The following is a 22,935-nucleotide window of genomic DNA, read 5'->3' as shown; positions in this document are numbered from 1 at the left end:
TTATGTATATGAACACAACAGAATTCAACAAAAATTTATATTTTATGTATATCTATATTTGTATTATTATTTTTGTAATATTTTATATTATATTACTTTTTATACTGTATAAATCTTCATATAAATCATTTATTATAAATATTATTTTATTTAAATTTTTTTTTTTTTTTTGTTGAAGAATTCAGTGAATGATTTATAAATTTAATGTCATATATCTAAAATGTTATTTTTATATTGTATTTTATTCTAGATATTATATATTAGATGTTTATATTTATGTATTTAATCACTTTTTAATAGCTATTAATAGCTTTTTTGGGATAAATCTGTGAATTTAATACTTTAAAAATGAAACTTAACTCAATTAAAATGATATTTGATTTGAAAATCCAATTTAGCCACAACTATTAAAGACATCTGAAGATAACCAAGAGATGTTTTGGAGCTGTGTGGGGAAAACACTTTTGGGTGCGTTGTTAAAACGATGTTAAAAACGCTACAATACAACATACAGTCCTTACACTGTACAACAGCATGTGTATTTGTGAGTGTGAGTGTTTTTTTCCAGATGGACTGCTCTTCCTGCTAATGTCATGTCTATTATCAATTATTAATTGTTTTTTAAACCTGGAAGTCTCTAATCGATCTATAGGGTCACTATAAGTTCTACATGCGTTCTAAAAGATACAGAACAGGAAAAGGGCAATGCATAAACCTTGCCTTGTATTTCATTTTTCTTAACTAGTCTATCTATATCATCAGCTTATCTTGTTGCCATCACATTATTTCCAGATATATGAGCTGCGTTGTAATTTCTTTGTTTAGGACATGATAGGTAGTTTCTCTTTTAGGAAGAGCAGCTACTAGCTACTGTTCTTTAACTTACATTTTACAAGCAAATTTATTATTTGTTTATAGTATGATTTAGATATTATATATTATAGTTTTTATTAGTATTTTGATTCATATTATTATTCATTGATTCATATTTTTTGTTTTATTTACAGTTAGTACTTTCAGTTTTTCAACTCAAACATTTCTAATTTTGATGTATTTTTATGTTATATATTTTATTTCAGCTTTATTTTATGTTGAGTTTATGTTTCAGTTCACAATAACAACCCTGTTAAAACAGTGATTAAATTCCTTATTCACTGGTACAGTGCTAGATGGCATAGAGGATAAATAATAATGTACAGTATGTGGAAAATAATGTGTTTTTTGAACCTTAAACCGCATAAACACATTTCATTACACCAAATACACCAAATAATGTTCTTTTTAGCAGCATCATATGACCCCTTTAACTACTTTTTTTAGTGTTGATTTATGCACAAGCCATTGTTTTGAGTCATTTGAATCAGTTCTCAGAACTGGTGTGAATGATTTAATGATTCAGTTCTCAAATGACTCAAGGAAGGAACAAAAGTCATACAGGTTGAGAATGACATGACGTCTCTCTCTCTCTCTGTTCATTCGTGTCTCTCCTCAGACTCGAAGCAGAACGGTGACGCAGCCAGTGCCGCTCTAGCAAACGAGGACTGTCCAACAATCGATCAGGTTCTTAGTCCGGACGAGCGCAGCCCGGTGGGCCGAACACAAGAACGCTACCAGCAGGACAGAGCCTGCTTCCTCCTCAACACGCGAGAGTTTCGACCCACTGATGGGAATGTGCGGAAAGGTACGTTTTAGTGCTTCTGCATGCGGGTTACACACACACAGTCACACAGTCATGCAGTGAAGGGAACATCAGTCTCGGCCCAGTCCCAGTGTCTGTGACAGACGTAGTAGATCTTACAGATCTAGTTGCACACACAAGCGTCCTTTAACAATTTTCCAAAAAACGAGTTTTACATGCCCATCTCACGCCATCTCTCTCGTGCCCATCTCTCCAAAAATACAGATTACATAACCACTGAACATCTCAGGGTGTTTTCACACTTGGTTGGTTTCAGGAGACTGAGAGCATTTACAAGTCTGGCTTAAATGTCAAGTCAAATCAAATTTATTTATATAGCGCTTTTTACAATACATTTTGTTTCAAAAGCACATTTACAGAAAATCATGATGTTAATGATTATATTTACACAATGTTTACATATTTACATCTTTATCCTAATGTACAATAATATACTATACACAATGAACAATTTTTCAAAATGAAGCGAGTTTAACACTAGAAAAATATCTGAATAAATTCAAAGGGAAAACAAGATTTTAACAGATTGACAGATGTTTTTTCTTGTTTTAAGCATAAACCCACTTCATTTTGATACTTTTTTTTTCAGAAAACAAGAAGAGTAATAAACATTTTTCTTGGTTTAGAAATCTTTAGAAAATAATTTTTTGCAATGAAGTTATGAACTGCTGTTGCAAATATATAAACCTTTTTTATATAAATATATAACTTTTTTGTTTTAGGAATGTGAATAGGCTTACACATTTGCACATATACACATACACATATATGATTTACTATAAACTCATTCATTTTGAGACAATTTTAGCTCCAGACTAAAGGACATGTGCAGCTTATTTTTTTTTATGCAGATGTTAATAAAATCATTTATGAATTAAAAAATAATAAATAATATTTAAATATATTTAAAAATACTAAATAAAATAAAGATTATTAAAAAATACACACATAAAGGTCTTTCTTCACTTTTATGCAAAAATGAAGGCTGGAGCGTTTAAACCGACCAACTCTGGTGCATCAATTTGAGAAAATCATTACAGAAATGTATATTATATATTTTATATATTATAATATATTTTATATTAGATTTAAATTTCTGAACCAATAGCGGCACCAAATGAAATTGCAAAAGTATTGAACAGATGGACCTGCCCCAAACTTAGACCACTGGTTGAACCAATGCTAGTGAATGAGCATTAAATTGGGTCAAAAAGAGATCTGAACCCACTTTTTAGGCCAGAAACAATGTGAATACAAAGTGAACTGGTTTATTTTTTGGTCCACCTCAAGGAATCTACATTTGAATAGTGTAGTATTCAAGTGTGAAAGCATCCTTAAAGGGCTAGTTCACCCAAAAATGAAAATTAGGCTGCGTTTTACTCACTGCATGCGCAGCGCTGACCTCATACGTCGTTCCCCCGGAACTGCTTCTGTTTACAACAGTGAGCGCAAGCTAGATTCAAGTGATTATTACGTTTTGAATATGGATATTTTTCTTACAAAAACGCATCGATTCGCTACAGAAGGCCTTTGTTCACCCCCCCGGAGCCGTGTGAGACACTTTTTTTATGGATGGGCGATTTTTATTTAAGTTATTTTGGACTGAAGCAATGCAACACCCACTGAGTGGCATTAAACAGCTTGAACGATCAAAGACAATTTTTAATATAACTCCGACTGGATTTGTCTGAAAGAAGAAAGTCGTATACACCTAGGATGCCTCGGGGGTGAGTAAAACGCAGCCTAATTTTCAGTTTCAATTTTTGGGTGAACTAACCCTTTCAAAACACACTGATATCTGAAAAATCTTTCTTTTAACTTTTTTCTTTTCCTCTTCTCTTGTTATCTTTTCTGTCTTTATCTATTTATGTTTGGTGGATCTTTGCATGTCTATTTTACTCAATTCTGTTTCTTTTCTAACATGCACTATCCTCTTTTTACCCTCTATTCTTCCATTCTCTCAATTTCTTTTTTCCATTGCATTTTCCTTGATCCTATTCGTCTTCGTTTCAGTGACAAACCTTCTGTTACACACGACATCATCCCACAAAACTTTGTGACCCTGCACTGTCACCTCCAACAGCCACAAAAATCTCCTCTCTACCTATAAAAACACACCACAAATGACACAAACGATGTCCGATCCATGCACGCGCAATTCTCCAAACCCCCGGTTGCCCTTTCCTCAACACAACCCAACTACATTTGGCACTGTTAGCATCAGGAGATCAGCCAACCATCCTCCCCTTACAGATGAATGAAATCAGAGGTAAAAACCAACCACAGAAATAGAAACATACTAAACATACATGCACATAAAGTCCAATTGTTCAAACCATTTAGGACAGAAACAAAACACAAGCACAATTACACCTGCATGGGTGTGTTGTTGTTGATGGGTGTAATGTTTCGTGTTGATGTTGTGTTGTTGTCCTAATAAACTGTCATTAGTTTCATCAGTTAAAGGAAATGAATCTAATGTTGTATAATGCTGCTGAATATGAGTTTGAGGTTGGGTTTCTGACAGATGCATTTGCTCTCATATGTTTTTGCACCGCTTAAACTGCTGACCATCCCGCACTGGACAGTCAATGATAAAAATGTCTGTGCACTGGGGAGAATTTATCACCCAGTTTAACACCAGACATGAAGAAAACTCAGCACAAATACAGTGAGACGGCACAAATCTCACTCTGAAAGTGCATTTGTCTGACACCCTGTGTAGAGGACAGACGACTAAGCGATTAAATGTATTTATTGGAATATTCCAGGTTATTTTCAACTTCTAAATCATCCTTTTGAGGGAATTCAGATCAAGAAGAATCCTCTGCCGACCAGCTGCATGTGCATTCGACTGAACAATCATGCAACTGATAATGTATAATATGAAAAATAGATATTATTTAAAAGATTAAAGATTGCGTTTTATTAGTTAATTGAAGTTAATCAAATAGGGCATAGGGCATCTAAATGTAAAAATAAAGAAAATACTGATACTAATAAATTATGATAGTTATGATAGGTTAGGGTTACCCGCTAGACTTCTATTGCAATTGTATGACTGTAAAATTGTTAGGTTGAAAATAACCTGGAATGTTTAAAGATGCTTTAAAGTATAAACGTACCGTCTCATGAAGAGAGCAGAAACCCAATCTTTACTCGGATGTATTCAGGTCTGTTACACTAACCTCATACTCTCTATAGAGTATTACATATATGAGGGACAAAGTTGGACACTGTAGAGTTTGTGTAACAAAGATTGTTTTCAATGTCATATGAGATCCACTGCAATTACAATTGGAACTGCAGCTGCTGCAGTGTGTGTGTGTGTTTTCAGTGGGATCTCACACGCTCTGTATTGTCTTTTTCTTCAGGTTGTGTCATATCCCGCGTTTGTATGTTGGCTTCTTCATATATTCTCTCACTGTTCTACTGTCTCCCCCCGTCCTCCTCCTCCTCCTCGCTGTGTGTGTGTGCGTGCGCGCGTGTGTTGTGTTTGTTGTGACGTCGCTTATTGTGTTTTCAATGTGTTTCCCTCACTCCACCGGTGACCTTTAACCCTGGTGCGATGGAGGACGCGCACCGAGGCAACGCTTAAAACTGCACACACATAGAAAACAGACTCAAAGGTTGTTTAGGTGTTCGCTGTGCCGAGTTGAGTCACCCCAGGGTTAAAGGTCAGGGGTCGATAGAGGTCAAGATGAATTCAAATGAGCGCGAGTTCATGGTTCTGTGCCATGCTGCGAACACCGCATTCACTCCAAAAACATACCTAGGCCCAAATTTAAGATTTATGTATTTGAATTGCATAAAATCCAGTCTGATTACACAGTTTGAACGTAAACAATCTAATAACGTTAATGTGATGCATGAAACAGGTAAGATTTCTGCACTTGATTCAAGGTTATTAACCGTTAACTAAAACAGAAATGAAAACTATAAAGAAATGTTGCTACTTGAAATAAAGCTTAACTGAAATAGAATAAAATATAAAAAATTAAATGTATTATATGTCAGCTAGTTGTCAAGGCATCATTGCTCATTTTATTTAGTTTAGTCTGTGTGTATGTGGGTGTAAATTTGCATTTAATAATTTTAGTTTAACTGTAAGTACTAAAATAATGATAATGATGATAATAAAAAAGCACTGTTTTGGTTTTATTCAAACAATAATGCTTTTATTAAAATCTCTTAACATGAATTCATTGTTAAAAAAATTTATTTATTCTGTTAAAACAGATTAACATGGTTATGGCTAGCTGTAGATGTATGAGATTAAAACACTTTAAATGTATTGATAATAAATATTTAAACCTGGTTATTGTGTATTTAAAACATATTCAGTTTATTAGTACTTTTTACAGAAATCCTACCAGTTTCATGACTTTTATTTTGGATGCGATTAATCGCGATTAATCGTCTGACAGCACTAGTTATTTGCCAAGGCAACATTTAAATATTTTTGTTTATTTATATATTTATTTATTTTGTTTCATATTTTAATTTTGATTGTAGAAAGGCAAGCAAAATTTAAATCCATCTTGACAGTCAGCGATCACCATACCTTTTTATTGTATGTAAAAAAAAAATCAACTATATTTCTTGTTACGAAAAACATTTATACATATTATTAATCAAACATTCTTAAATCCTTTGATATAAAAGTAGATGTTAATATGAAGACTTTTTTTTTATTACAAAACTTTTTTTAAATCTTATTGCTCTTTGTTTAGTTAAATATTTTAATATTGATTTTAATAAATCAAGCAAAATTGACATTCAACTTGACAGTCAGTGATCACCATGCAGTGAAATTTTAAGCTTATAATTTTTATAATTTTGTGGTTTAATTTTAATTACATTTTTTTAAATGTTTCTGTTTTAGTAGCTTTAGTGCTTTGGCTTAAACTTGTTTTGATTTTAAGTTTTAAGTTTTTTTAGCTGTATACTACCTAAACTACCATCCGGGCTCTGTTACAAAACCTAGTGAGCAACCATCTACATATACTGTATATACTGTATAGAACATATAAAACAGATACATTAGTTTCATACTTTCACATTTTTACCTGACATTAGAAATTAAAACGAAACCGATAATATTCTCTGATTGTAAAGTAATTTATTGAGGAAATAAATGTATTTTTATTTAGCTTAAATTTATTTTTATTTTAGTTGTAGTTTTAGTAATTTTGGTACGTTACTTAAACGTATTTTATTTAAGTTATTTGTAGTGCTGTCAAATGATTAATCGCGATTAATCGCATAGGGTTACATGTGATCCCACCTTATTTAGGCAGCATAATTAGGATGCTTGCTATGACTATTCATAGAGTTATTTGATTGTCAATCATTTCTAGTCTTACTTTCTAGTATTTTATACCCAGAATTAGTGATTTCAAACAAACCAACAACCCCAAATATTAAACTTTGATATTACTTTTATAAATGATCAAACCAGTGCTGTTATTGTTAACTAAAACTACAATTCTATTAAAATACATTTTCATTAATTTTTTTTTATCTGTATATATATATATATATATATATATATATATATATATACAGCTTTATTTCAATTAATGAAAATGTATTTTAATAGAATTGTAGTTTTAGTTAACAATAACAGCACTGGTTTGATCATTTATAAAAGTAATATCAAAGTTTAATATTTGGGGTTGTTGGTTTGTTTGAAATCACTAATTCTGGGTATAAAATACTAGAAAGTAAGACTAGAAATGATTGACAATCAAATAACTCTATGAATAGTCATAGCAAGCATCCTAATTATGCTGCCTAAATAAGGTGGGATCACATGTAACCCTCATGAAAAACATAATCACATAATGCATTGTGATTTTCTTCCAAAAATTCGATCAGAAAATGGTTTTATCTATTTATAATGCACTTTTCCACCCATTATTTGAGTGTTATTTGTGCAACTGCTAATGTCAGCCTTCACTGGAAATCAACTGCAAGCATCCGTCGAGTCTCCTATTTGTGTGCCGTGTGAGTAACCATTAACAAAGTTAGTGGCCATGGAGAGCATTTCAGATCAGTCACTTACAGTATGAGGTTCCATTTCAGCTAGGATGCTGCCTCAGAAGCTTGCAGCCTAAGTAGACAGCGAGGCAGCGCACTAGGGTTTGGAACAGAGCTGCAGTGCCTCGTCAGATGGACATTAGACTGTTTATTGGGCACGATGCAGCGAGCGTACGCTGTGTGTGATGCTCACTGTGCCAACGGGAGTCAATTTAAGATCTAAATATACTCCTGTTTTCACTTGCCATCTGTGGAAACCTTCAGACACACAGATACACATATTGCTCTGGGTGTTAAAGCGATCTCTTCCTGTGTAATATAATCCCTAAATGCTATTCACTGTTCTTAGAGGAGTGTGTGTGTGTGTGTGTGCACCGACCTGCCCTGCTCTAATGCTGTTTGCATGAGGCTATTTGCTCAAGAGTCAAAGTCAGTATCAGACTTCTGAAGTCTCTGTGAAGGATCTCTGTAAGCCATTGTGAGTTCTCTTTCTCTCTTTCTTCTCTGTCTCTCTATCTCCTGTTGTCTTCCTCCATGTCCTCTTGTTTGTCTTGTATGTTTATGGTCTTATGTGTGTGTTCAAACTGGTCAACTGTCGTGTGTGTTCAATTGGTCGAAGTTCATCAGTGCCCCTTTTTCTGGCCCATGCTCACAAACAAACATCTATAGTTTCACTGTAGAGCAACTACATTAGTTTCAGTTATTTTTATTTGACAATAGAAACGAAAATAAAACACCTCACATATTGATTATAAAGAGGTCATATCAAATAAAAGAATCACATTTTATTAAATCTTTTGTTTGATTATTTTAAATCTTTGTGAACAGTTTGAATATAATATATTTTAATATAAGACCATTTTTAAGTTTATTTATTTTTAAAGATATATTTTAGTATTGCTTTTTTTTACTATTATTATCATTTAATAATTATTTATTTATTAAGACTTAATGTTCTATATTTTTTTGTTTATTTGTAATATTTTATTATTATTTTAATAATTTGATTTTAATAAATCTAGAAAAAAGTGACAATGACCATGCATTTTCATTGTATGTAAAGTGATTACAAGTTCATAAAAATAATGTATACATATAATATAATGAATTGCATATTCCTTAATCTTTTAAGATAAAACAACATTTAATTTTAATATTTTTATTTTTAAAAACCTTTAAAAAGAATAATTTTGTTATTTATTTATTTTAATATTGATTTGAATAAATCTAGCAAATTGCTATTGAACTTGACAGTCAGTGATCACCATGCATTTTTATTGTATCAAAAAACATTTATTATGTAAAAAAAAAACTTCTTTTTTTTTCATTTATACGTAACAAATAAAAAATAGCATGACCCCTTTATTGATTTATTTATATTTTATTATTATTGAAGCACTTAAACTGTTTTCAGTTTTTAGGAAGGTGTAAAATACAGTTGTCTTGTACATAACCATCTCTCAATTTATTGATATTTCCATTTTATACACACAAATTGTAACCTAATTTGGCATTACAAGGTCAAAGTGAGAATCTGTATGAGATATGCCTTGAGAGCAGGACATTTTTCAAAACTAAACAGGTGTGCTCTAGTTCCGTCAAGGCAACAGCATGAAGGTCTATATTTAGTCTGTATATAGTGAACCGGTTATGCTTTACAAATAGAGGTGTAAATATTTACCCTGATGGTTCGATTTAGTTATGATCCTTTCTAAATGACGCAGTGCATCATGAAATCTGCATTTAAGTCACAACTTGGTTCAGTTAAATTGGTTTGATTCGTAATTATTAAATATATATATATATATATATATATATGCTAAAGGGACAATTGAGCATGTTCATGTCAGAATTAGATTTGCTGGATTTTAATCAGTAAAAATTGGTTAATAATTGTATTTTGCATAGTAATTATAATAAATTCTGAAATCAGTACATTAAATTATAATTGTTAAATTGATGCATTTATCAAGTCTAGTAATAGATCATTGAGAAACTACAATGACGGAGGCCTTCTCACTATATCACTCAACTCATTTCATATCTCACACACACACACAAACACACTCCTTCCATGTCTATGTGTGTAGATATTAATGTTGCATGTTTGTGTTTCTACTGCAAATGTGCATTTCTTGTCTGCAAATATCACAACTTCAATCATTTAGAAACCCATTTCGACATAAACAACATTACAGGCCACCTATTCATTGTCTAAATACAAGCGTCTGTATTATTATGCATGGTGCCGTCTTCTTAAAGGTTAACAAGTGGCACTGTTTAAGTTTAAGGTCTAGTTTGATAACACAGTCCAGTATCAGCGCAGTGGATCTGTTCTCCCGTTACAGCAGATTCCAACGGTGAGCGGTCCGTCATGGTTGTGGTGTTCAGTGTTCTGGTCACAAGCCGATCGATAGAGCTTAATTGTGGGTAATGTGAGCTCTCTCTATCTCTAACAGCCCAGCGGTCGATAAGCCAGATACTGCCGGAACAGGTCAAGCTGGAATAGCTTTTCATTGCAGGCTGTACATGGGACCTTCATAGCAACATATATGACATAAACTAGGGCTGGGTACTGACACAAATTTTATGATTCTGTTCGATTCGACTCGATTTTGATTCACAAGCATGCGATTCGATTCAATCGGTTTCAATATCAATTCATTTGGATATATATCAGGTACAGTACATGTTATTTATTTAAGGAAAAAATCTCTCAACTAATGCTGTAAACTATACATGGAACCCTGTCAGTTGATACATTACTATAATGTTAAAGGTTAAAATTAACAACTGATGTGTATACAAACATTTAAACTGCACATAAGGCAGTTTGTATACTAATAATGTTATATTATAATAATAACTTTTTAATAATATTATTATGTTTATACTCCAGTTGGCTGTTAATTACATAGATATTTTTAAAGGTAAAACTTTTTTTTGACGTATTTATTCAAATATACAATAGGTGTTGAGGAAATAGGTTTAGTAAAAAATATAATTGTACAGTGCATATTCTTAGTAAAATGCTGCTCTCTAGACTTATTTTCCTAGCTAACTATCTAGCCAAGGCCATTGAATGGCTTTTCTGAGGTGAACAAAACGTATGTCATATTATGTTTTTTGTTTAAAGTGCCCCTATTATGGATTTTTGAAAATTACCTTTCATGCAGTGTGTAACACAGCTCTAAGTGAATGAAAACATCCTGCAAAGTTTTAAATCTGAAAGTGCTCCGTGTATAAAGTTATTGTCTCTCAAAAGAAAGAGTCGACTCTGAGTCATTGAAAATGAGTCGTTTTTAAAACGAATCCCAAGCACTGATCTATAATAGATTATATATAGATCAGTGATCCCAAGCCGTTTCATGTTGACATCAACATGAAACATTAGCATATTGCCCGCCCACTTGTTGGTCTTTTCGAGTTGGTCTAAATGAAAATGATGAAAATGAACATTTATTTTTTGCCACTAGGTGCCGCTTTTGGAGCGGTAAAAAAATAGCGGTTTCCCCGGTAATGCTGTACACAAAGCAGCACTGAGCTCTCAAACGCTGCTTTATCAGGCATGACGAAATGAAAATGAGACCAATCGGACCAATCACCACAGATTAGCGTCACGCAAAGGAGGGGTTTGGAAAAATGTATCGTTGAGCGAATCCTTTGGGAGTCGTTGAGCAAGTAAGTTAAGTAAAAAAAAAAAATGCATATTATAAGACAATGAAAGTGTTTTTTGACCTTGCATGCATGTCAACCTGTTGTTGGGGACTCCCAAAACCAAAATATGAACATTTCATTACCCATAATAGGGGCACTTTAACATTACCAGCTTTTAAATTGGCTGGCATAAAAACTTGTTTTTTGACGGATTTATTCAAACATAAATTAAGTATTAAAGAACAAGCTAAGTAAAAATATAATGAGCATGTAACATAGTGCATATATTTAGCAAAATATTCCTGTCTAGAGTTATTTTTCTGGCTTTTCTGAGGTAAATGTAATGTAGGCTACGTGACGTTGTTTACGAGCTGTTTTATTGACGTCTTTGCGCAGTTGAAACTGATTTAGCAATTACATGAGACATGATACATTTCGGTAAGTTGTGTACTGTATCTCTCAACGTACCTTTGATGTTCATTCATGTTTAGTTCGTGTTGTAACGAAAGAGGAAGAGATGATCTCACTCGCGCTCCTCGCAGCCGTAATGTGACCTCACGCCACATTAAAGATCGCCAAAACGGTATTTATTGTTTGAATTTCGTAATGAAACGCACATAATTTGAAAGCCGAGACTTTATTTCATACCAGACATAAAAAGGCACAAAGCTTACTGTGATTTGTGACTTGGGATTTAAGAATCGATGTCAGTTCAACCAAAATCGATATTTTCAATCCAGACGATAACAACTGGCTAATTATTGCCTCAACGTCTCAGGTAACACGTTTTGCTAACGTTTTCATTGTTATAAAAAAAAATATTTTTCTTAATGGTCTTTAAGTCTTACAATTTTTTTATTTTTTTTTTTAAAAACATTTTTTCTTGGTTAAACGAACTTTAAGTGAACATTCCATTTTATCATTTCACAAACACTATTAAACGCGTCGATTTTTACAAAGCTCATAGGTCTAAAAAGCGAGGTGTACGCTGATTGGCCAACTATCCAGTGCGTTTTTACAAAGCTCATCGGTCTGAAAAATCGAGGTGTGCTGTGATTGGCCAGCTATCCAGTGCGTTGTGATTGGCCGAATACCTCAAGCGTGTGACGGAAATGTTACGCCCCTCACCATACTGTTGATGCCGTGTCCGGCCGGAGCGACGAGACATAAACATTAAAACCCATTACAAACGAGGCATTTGTTGCATCCAGTGGGGACATAATTACTGATTATAATGACTTATACTGTCTTTTTACGCGTTGCGTTGCATCGCGCCGCGTAAACATAAAACTCTTGTCTGCATTTGTGATCGGAGAAATGACAAACAACAAGTGCTACTCTACACTGCTCAAAACTCGTGTTTGAATCGTCCGTGGCAAATTCTTTAAATATGAAAACGTACTTATAGGCTGTGAGTCAGAAGCGCCAGACTGTCCTTGCAAAGTTGAAACTGCCCCACTTTATAAAAACAGACACCGGCATTATAGGCTACTCTCCCAGGAAACAGTCCTCGTCCTCCGTAAAATGCACTGCACACATCTGAATATTTGGGTTGAACTGTTCCGGAACAGTGTTGTAAATACAACTTAACCACTGATTTGTAGTTGTGTCCTCTTTTGGAAGACCAAACAAAGTAGTTTCGCTTTCACAACGAAACACACAGCGTCTCAATAACATGGTGGCGGCAGCAAAAATACTACAGCGAAAATCAAAGTTACGCCTTTCTTTCTTTGCGTGAACATTTGGGCGGCGTTATGCAAATCTTCCCACATCGTGACGTAGATATGTGGGGGCGTGTTAGAATGAGCCATTTTAGGTAGGTGTGGTTGACTCTTAACTTTTATAAAGAATATCTCTTTGGATTTGAGACTTTAGTCTTTGCAACTTTACAGATCTTCTTTATGCACCAAGAGCTTGTAACACTCCAAAGAGAAAGGAAACATTGAAATCGCATCATATGACCCCTTTAAAATGTTACTTATGAATATTCTCTGAAACTAGTATTAACATTAACCATTGTCCAAAAAAAAGCTACATTAACAATGTATAATTTTTTGTGCTAACAATTTGGGAACATTATAATAGAGCTTTGCACAAATGTTCGGTTGACATCACTAGAAGAACGTTTGTTTATAACTTTGAGAGAACCTTGCCAAAACGTTCTGAGAACATTCCCTGTTTGCTGAGATATCTTCATCATCATTACTTAATGCTGGTGGTCACATGTACTATGGGGATTCTCCCGTATTTTACCATTCTATCCCGCTATCATCCCGTTTAAATATTTTCCCGTATTTCTCCGGTATTTATAATCTTTCTATAAAAAAATCCCACTGGGCGTATTTTATATGTTTGCTACATACATAAAACTCCCGTAATTTGTATGGCCCAAACGTCATTATATGAATAATCACGTCAACAAATTCCAAGGTTGCCCAGTTGCCAGATCTTGTATGAAACGCATCTTTCTCACAAAATCGACACATACAAATTTCAACCCATTTGTCACCTCAACTTGGCAACCTACAACAGTGATGACTACCGCGGGAAGGAAAGGATCACTGGTAGAAATGTGACAGGAGGAGACGACTCAGGTGGTGTTCCAGTGGAAAAAACAAATAAGCATGCAAATTGAGATATAGCTTACACTTCAAAAGGCTATGGATTAATTGATTAAATATGAGCACTGCAAGTTGCAAAATCAGGTGCTGCGCTGCTTTGTTTACTGCGGTTACTGGGGAAATGTCTATATTCCTGGCGAAAAGCGAAAGAATGATTTTTCAATAAGCCCTTCTGCTTTTTGTTTTAGTCCAAAGCCAAAAACTACCCTTATTTTTATGCAGAAAACACACAGTTTGATATACACGCAGTTTAAATAATTGTTTGATAATAATTGTTTAAATTAATATAATAATAATATAATATAATAATTTATACTTTTGCCCCGCCCCAACCCGTCTCCCGTATTTTGGGACCCAAATGTTGACAGGTATGCCTTAAACCGCATAAACACATTTCATTACACCAAATACACAAAATAATGTTCTTTTTTAGCAACGTCATATGACCTCTTTACAGATAGTTATCCATCACATTAGGGCATCTAAATGTGGTTTTGATATTTGCAAACCCCCTTTTTGTTCTTTCATGTCATTCACTCTCTTTTTAACTCTTCACTGTGTGACTAACACTCATCTCATCCTTCATTCGCCTCCAGGCCGTCAGTGCAGCGCCAGAGTCTCTAATGCGTGACTGTGGGTAGGTACATCAACTGTTTTAAATTGTTCCTCACATGTTCAAACAGGAAACACTTCTTTATGAGGTTTTCCTGGTTCACAGTAGGTATGCAAATCTTGTTGCTCTCATCCTACACAGCAAATTCCACAGAGTTAAATCAACTGTGCTCAGAGTACATATTGTCCCAATCTACAGAGTGTTAAAGTAACACTGAAGCAGAGTTACCACTGTTGAGGATTATGTGATAAGTTTTCATGTCTAAAAGCCTGAGCTGTAGTTGTTCATCTTCAACATTGTTAACAGCGGGTTTTCTTTACTAATGTTCACTCATCAATTAATTCATTGCTTAATTATCTCATTAACTTTAGCTCGGCTTCAGTGTTACTTTAACACTCTGTAGATTGGGACAATATGTACTCTGAGCAGAGTTGATTTAACTCTGGGGATTTTGCTTTGTACTGGACATTTTGAACATGATAAACCTATAAAATATTGTGTGTATGTTATAAGTAATATAAGATAAACTATAAAGCACATACTTTAGCATGTGAGCTGGTTGCACTGTGTGCATTTAACATGATAAAGGTGTTGGAATTCAAGCATTTATTCTATTGTGTTGCATATTTCATCATTTAGTGTAATATATAGGAATAAATATGGAGTATACTGTACGTTGGAATATGCTCTATAAACCATTTTAACTTTAGTAGATATACACACCTAAAGACAACATGAGATGTCATTCACAACTTATTTAATTTGATAATTTAACATATAGAGTGAAAAGGTGTTTTGGTATAGGAAATAATGTAGAACAGGACTTTATTTTGTCCGTCTGGATTAATTTGGATCATAAAAAGTGGGTGTTTATACCTAAACACTAAGCTAGGATATTTTTTTAAATATAATCCGTTGAAAAAAATTCTTTAAAAATATTAAATAATTTATATATTTATAAATCATTTTTAAATCATACATAATATACAAAGATATAATAATAATACAAATTAAAGTATATAAAGTATTAAAGTAGTACTTTGATGTGATAGTAATTAAAATATTATATTTTAAATATGCCATCTGTAATATATATATATATATATAATCTTATTACATAATATTTTAAAAATATTTATAATTACAATAATATAGCATACAAAAATGTATATGTATTTAAAAACAAAAAGTAAAATCTATACTAAAAAAGTATTGTTAAGATCAGGTATATTTATTAATAAAGTATACACGTTCCATTTTAATTTCATGTTGTCTTTAAAATATTTGTAAGGTAATTCATGTGGACATTTTTAATGTCCAGTTTGCTTTTTTTACCACACTGTCACGTAAACGTCCCGTTGTTTTAGTGTTGTGAGGCGCTACACTCTTACACACCCTCCTTCTTCCATCGAGTATCCATCTATCCCATGAAATATATTCACTCTTCCTGTCTTATTCCACCCTCACTAATGTGCTCTGTCTCCTGAGGAATGGTTTTAAAAGCTCTTACTAGACAAACATAATAAAAATGGCGTGTGGCTGTCTGAACCGCGCTCTTGACCAGGCAGAGGGGTAAAAGAATCCACACGGCTTGTTTTTGTTGCTCTGTTGTTCAAACTGACAGATACAGTACAGGTTGTGTGCTACTGAAGTACACCTGTAGTGATCAGACTGTGAGCGTGCTGTATTTTAATATGAGCGCTGGGTGTTCTGCATGTATAGGTTGTTGGTTTTAATTAACGGGAAGCTGCTGTTTTGTTTTTAATGCAAGTGGATTCTTGTAAACAAACTCTGAAGGGTATTTTATACAAGTATATGGCAAGCCGTTTTGACTTTTATTCATTCTCAGGATATGAATTCTTCATATCAACAATTCAATTTTCACTAGTTAAAATGTTAATTCTTGATATCAGGAATTGGATTTCTACTAGTAACAATGGCTATTTTTGATATCAGCAATTACATTTCCCTTGATATCAAGAATTCAGTTGTTACTAGTTGAAATGTTAATTCTTGATATCTGTAAATGAATTTCAACATGTCACATTTGTTATTTCTGATATCTGAAAATGTATTTCTGATATCAATATAGTTTCTGATATCTAAAATGGCTTTCTTACTAGTAACAATCACATTCATGATATCAGAAATTAACATTGTCATTAGTGACAATTGAATTATTGATATCAAAAATTAACATTTTAACTAATAGCAATTGAATTGTTGATATCAAGAATAGACATCTGTACTAGTAACCACTATGGCAAGCCCTTTTGACTTTTATTCATTCTCAGGATATGAATTCTTGATATCAACAATTCAATTTTTACTAGTTAAAATGTTAATTCTTGATATCAGGAATTAGATTTCTACTAGTAACAATTGCTATTTTTGATATCAGCAACTACATTTCCACTAGTAACAATGTTAATTCTTGATATCAACAATGACATCATCACTCGCAGAAATTGAATTTTTGATATCAGCAATTACATTTCCACTAGTAACAATGTTAATTCTTGATATCAACAATTACTTTTCAACTAGTAAAAACTATAATTCTTGATATCTGTAATTGTATTTTCACTAGTTAAATGTCACCATAGGCTGCCATTCAAAATCAATTGTTGATATCAAGAATTAATTTCTTACTAGTTGAAATTCCAATTTCACATATCAGAAATACAATTCTTACTAGTCTATCTATCTATCTATCTATCTATCTATCTATCTATCTATCTCTCTCTCTCTGGCTTGAAGCTGAAACAGACAGTAGCAGAAGACAGTTATGTTATATCTTGCTATGGCACCCCTTGTGGTGAATAGTAGGTGTATTTTGTAGTGTAACAAACTGTGGTTCTGTACATGTTTGAACACAACTACTCACAGAATATTGAATTCATAGCTAGAAGTGTTTGCATTCATGCAACAGGAACAGGACAAATTTCTATGCAAATTACTTGTAAAACCATTCTTGTATAAAATGTTGAATTGAATAATTTGTGAAACCATTCTTATTAAATTGTTGCGTTGAATCATTCACAAAACCATTCTTGCTACATTGTTGCTTTAAATTGATTGCAAAACATTACTTATGCAAATTGTCAGATTGACATTAATTAAATTATCCATAAAACCATTCTTACTAAAATGTTGCATTGAATCATTTGTAAATCTCTTATGCATTAACTAATTTATAAAAAAACATGTAATTTGTTGCATTGAATTGTTCATAATGCAACATTTTACAAAAGAATGGCTTTACAAACTAGTTACACAGAAATACATTTTGTATCATCGACTTTATAGTATTTTATAGTATTTTTTGTGCACATGTGATGTGTATCGCCATGTTTGGTTGTGATTGTGTGCACATTTATGTGGAAATAGAGAAGAAATAGAGAAGCTGTAAGTGTGTGTGTGGTGCGTATTATATCAGACCTGACTCAGCAAATTTCTGTCTGAATGCATCTGTGTGTGTGTTCAAGCTGTTGTCCTACTTTCTGAGGAAAGTTTCCTTGTCTTTTTTTTCCTTGTCTTTCCTTGTTTCCAGAGTATTTTTTTCTGTGGTCAATGTGCGGCAAATTTTCCCACATTCACCTCTTCCTCTCCCAAATACACACACACACATATAGGGAGAAACAGGGAGAGAGACAGATAAACGGGTCTGATATGTGGGTTGAAGGTTACTGCTAGTCACTTCACTTGAATGATTGGTCACAAAAGCCTGACTACTAAACTCACTAATGGTCAATGTAACATACATAATTCTGAATTTCTTTTTTTACTGATAAGCACTAAACATTTTTTATTTCTATGTTACAAATGTCATTTATATCAGAATTACTGTAATTCTAAGTTTCTAGGGAGCTACATGTAGATATATTACCATTTTTGCATATTTTATTGTAGCTGGCAACTTTTAGGTCAGGTTTTATATAAATAAAACTTACCATTAGTTGCTTAATATGTTGCATAAGAATATAGATGTTAATTCAAGTAATGTTTAGATATTTTCCTATCAGCAGCAAACCCATATATGTAGGCATTTTGGTGCAATGAGTGAAAATGTAACTAGCATGTAAACTTTGTGTTGCCATCTCGTAATTACGGTAATTCTGACACTACGTGAATGCAGCAGAAGTGCTGTAGACCCGTTTTTGTCATCATTATGTTTTACAAATGCAGGCTTTATGAGCTCCAGTCAAGTGAAGTGTAATTGGATGTTCAGGAGGTTGTCAGAGAAACCAGCCAGCGGTCCACAAGAGCACATCTGTTCACTAACTCAACTGCAGTGTATTAATCAGCATCTTAGGGTGAAATTTGATAGTACAGAAATGATTGAATGAGAATTACTCCAGTAATTACTGCAACAATCAGTCTGTTCCAAAACCTAGTGAGTCACCTAGACATACTTTCTTTTGTCTTCTTTTGTATATGATTTTTAGACATTGAGCTTTGGAATGGCACTATATAATTAAATAAATATTTGTTTTATTATCTATTTGTTTGTTTGGTTGGTTGATTGGTTGTTTAATACCAAAATGTATCTTTGTAAAATATATTTTTGGCTTTTAGCTCTGGAACAGCACTATATAAATACAATTTTTATTTTTATTTATTTATTGCCTGTTTAATACCACCATTGTTCACTATATTTTTTTGAACTTGTGCTTTGAGAAGGCACTATATAAATTTTAGACCATGAGCTTTTTTATATATTTATTTATTTATTTACAAAATTTATTGATATGATATGTTTTTGACCTTAAGCTTTGATAAAGCACTAGATAAATTCAATATATTTGTTTATGTACAAAATCTATCTATCTGAATAAGATTTCTTAAATATATTTAAGATATGTGCTTAAATCACAGACCCTACATAAATTAATAACATCTATTTATTTATTCGAAAATGTATCAATACAAAATAAAACAATACTTTACCCAATAATTAATATTTTTGTGCTTATTAATGTGTCAAGTAGTGAGCTTAGCAGTTCACTAGGTTTTGGTACAAATAATTTTTTTTTTTATAAATTGCCACTAACAATCCTTTTATAATGTTTATCATGCTCATAAATCTGTTGAAATGCTTCACAAAGGCTGCCGTGGTTTCCTCGACAATCTCCTACAGTCTGGCCGAGAAAGACTTCTGTCTTATTTGTTGTCTAGTCTTACTCTACACTGCCCAGCTTAACTACCACTGGTTAACTGAAACACTTAATCGCAAATCCCGAATTTACCATTTCCAAAATATAAAACAATCCAGCTGGTGTTTTCTTCAACCAGTGGGAAAGTGTGAACGTTTACGTGTGGAGTATTTGTTTCTGGAAAACTCTGTGTTTTTATGTTGTGGATTTTTTTTAGAAAACCAATGTATGACGAATTTCGTAACTCTCATTTTCCTGTTTTGTCCTGTGTGTGTCTTCTGTCCGTCTGTCTTTTACGTGTCTCTTCACCTTTAAATTCACATTTGTGTCGCTTTATACTTACTTTTACGTTTTTCACATTTCCATTTGTTTTGTTCCTTTACCCATAAATCGTTTTCTGTCTGCCACATCGATATATTAACCGAACATGTAACGCCCAACCCATCGTCCATGCTGTTTAATCTAAAAACACACATCTTAAAATTAATTTAACCTGTCACTAACGATTAAACTTGGTAAAACGATCTGCCAGCCACGGGTTACGAGAAATCTCGCAGCCTGAACAACATATCAGGAATGGCGGGGTCTTCCCTGCGTTTGACCCCCATCACCAGCACGCCCTATGACCCTTACGAGGCCCCGGGACCCCTCCGTCGCTGCCGCTCACCTATTCCCTCCATTTTGTAGCAGAAGAGCGGAAAGAGTGATAGAACGACTCAGGAAAGGAGGAGAGAAAGGCAGGACAGCCTCACACTCACATTCATAGCAATAACAATGACTGACCGCGCCAGTAGATACACGTCACTAAACGGAGCTGTTTGTCAATGACCACGGGTCATGTTAGTTACAAACTGAACTTGGCAGGTTAACCAGGTCAACAACTGTACGTATGTTTAGGAACGGAAGGAAGTGCTTTGTTTTTTCCCCATGCTTTCTGGGTCAGACAACATGTTAAACGTATGATTTTGATGCTCAAGGCAGATAAATTAATGCATTTTGATTTCGAAATCACTCATTTTGTGTTCCATTTCCCTCAAACTCTGAATTAAGATGAATATTACTGTGAATACATGCAATTCTGGACTGTAGAAAACTCCAGAATTTTTAATGCAAGAATAATGTACATATGCAATCATTACTCTGCAAATAGGGGTTTAAAATGAAATGTATCACACATACGTGTTTGTATTTGTCTTTGAACTGAAATCATTTAGTTTATTTGCAAAACTATTGAATCAGAATTGAATGGGTGAATCTGGTAAATCGATTATTTGAGCTCTGATAATACAGTCTCTCCATGACCATTTATTTTATTTTGCACATGGTCATCTTCATTGTTTGTTTGTTTAATCATATGCATACTATGTTTTGCCCATTATAACATGTTGCCAAATTTCGCCCACCTCTGAGCAAAGACTTGCAATCCAAAAACTGTACATGAGGAGCAAAAAAAAGAACATTTGATGGAATTATTTTCCTTTGTTTGCCATTGTACACTGTGTTTGTGATGTGTTAAGGCCCGTTCACACCAAGCACGATAACTATAAAGATAACGATAAAGATATAGTTCTAAAAATTGTTCTCAATATTAAAGAATAGCATAGTTCACACCACAACTATAACGATAACGATACAGAGGAACGATATCATTGTGATTTCAAAACGATTTTTTTCCAGCTGATGAATGATAAAACACTGACAGCCAATCAGAATCCATCCTGCTGTAACGAGCTCAAGAATTTAAAGCGGCAGACGCATGTGCGCTTAGAATAAACAGACGATATTGTTCACTGGTGTGGACGCTAATATCGTTATCTTTATAGTTATCGTTCTTGGTGTGAACAGGGCTTAAGTGTTAGATTTTCAGATGATGCTCCAAAAAAAAACTCTAAAAATGCTCATTCACCCACATATATATATATATGCAAAATGTTCAATATTCCATCCTAATTCATAATGCTGCAAACGTACGCACATGTGGTGTTATAAATGTATGTGTAAGAGAATTAATCTTGATGCAAAGGTTAAAAGAATTGAAGATGACGAAGAGGATGTGATGAAGAGCATTTCTTATTTGTCTTGTCAATGTTAGTGTCCTGCTGTTGTTTTTTTATTATATTTTGAATGTTTTTCAAAGACAAATTGTTTTTGTTTTCAAAAACATTACACGACAGTTTCATTTGTATATGATATATACGTAAGTGTTACTGTGTTTCTTTTTGGATAAATAGAAATAGACAAAAAATATATGTAAATGTATTCAGGTCGATGTGACCGAGTGCTTCCAGAATCATTAACAAAAGAGGTGATACTAAGTAAAGAAGCCATTTCTGAGAATAGTACTTCCCTGAAATAGCAAAAAAAAAATAACATGTTGCAACAATTGCAAAGTTGTAGTATATAGGGAACTGTATGTTATCTAGTTCTTTATCATTAAATGTGATTTAGTTTCCCAATGGAGAACAACCCACTGCTGAGACAGTAAATATATCAGTAAGGAGCTATTTTGTTTTAAACATGGCTCCTCGATCATGCAAACCTGGATCCTACAATGTACCCAGCATTGTGCAAGATTCAATCCTCCAAAGTGATTCGTTTTCCAATTCAAGATTGGTACAGTTTCTATGATAAAGTTTGGCAAGTTAGAATGTTAGAAAAAAAGTATTTTCTGACGAAGTCAAAGGACATGAAAAAAGTATAAAAAGTTAAAGGGGTCATATGATGCGATTTAAATTTTTCCTTTCTCTTTGGAGTGTTACAAGCTCTTGGTGCATAAAGAACATCTGTAAAGTTGCAAAGACTAAAGTCTCAAATCCAAAGAGATATTCTTTATAAAAGTTAAGAGTTAACCACACCAAATAATGTTCTTTTTAGCAACATCATATGACCCCTTTAATAAAATATACACTACCATTCAACATTTTTTTTTTTTTTTAAGAAATAATACTTTTATTCAGCAAGGATGCATGAACTGATCAAAAGTCACAGTAACCAAGAGTAAACAAAGTTTTCTATTTTAAATAATTGCTGTTCTTTTGAACTTTCTGTTCATCAAAGGGTCCTAAAAAAAATGTTATCGGTTTCCAAAAAAAATGAATAAATAAATATATATATATATATTTTTTTTTTTTTTTTCTTTTTTTTTTC

The 22,935-nt window shown here is 33.2% G+C and overlaps 1 pseudogene; it reads left to right on the top strand.

Moving 5' to 3' along the window:
* The window catches only part of LOC107747871 (potassium voltage-gated channel subfamily C member 3-like), a 56,021-nt pseudogene extending 35,225 nt beyond the window's left edge, over positions 1-20,796 (top strand).
* The last annotated feature ends 2,139 nt before the right edge of the window (positions 20,797-22,935 follow it).

This window comes from Sinocyclocheilus rhinocerous, unplaced genomic scaffold (assembly GCF_001515625.1).
Source record: "Sinocyclocheilus rhinocerous isolate Xijiao unplaced genomic scaffold, SAMN03320098_v1.1 scaffold799, whole genome shotgun sequence".
NCBI lineage: Eukaryota > Metazoa > Chordata > Actinopteri > Cypriniformes > Cyprinidae > Sinocyclocheilus > Sinocyclocheilus rhinocerous.
Note: the sequence above shows the minus strand (reverse complement) of the source record. Positions and strands in the feature narration are given on the sequence as shown.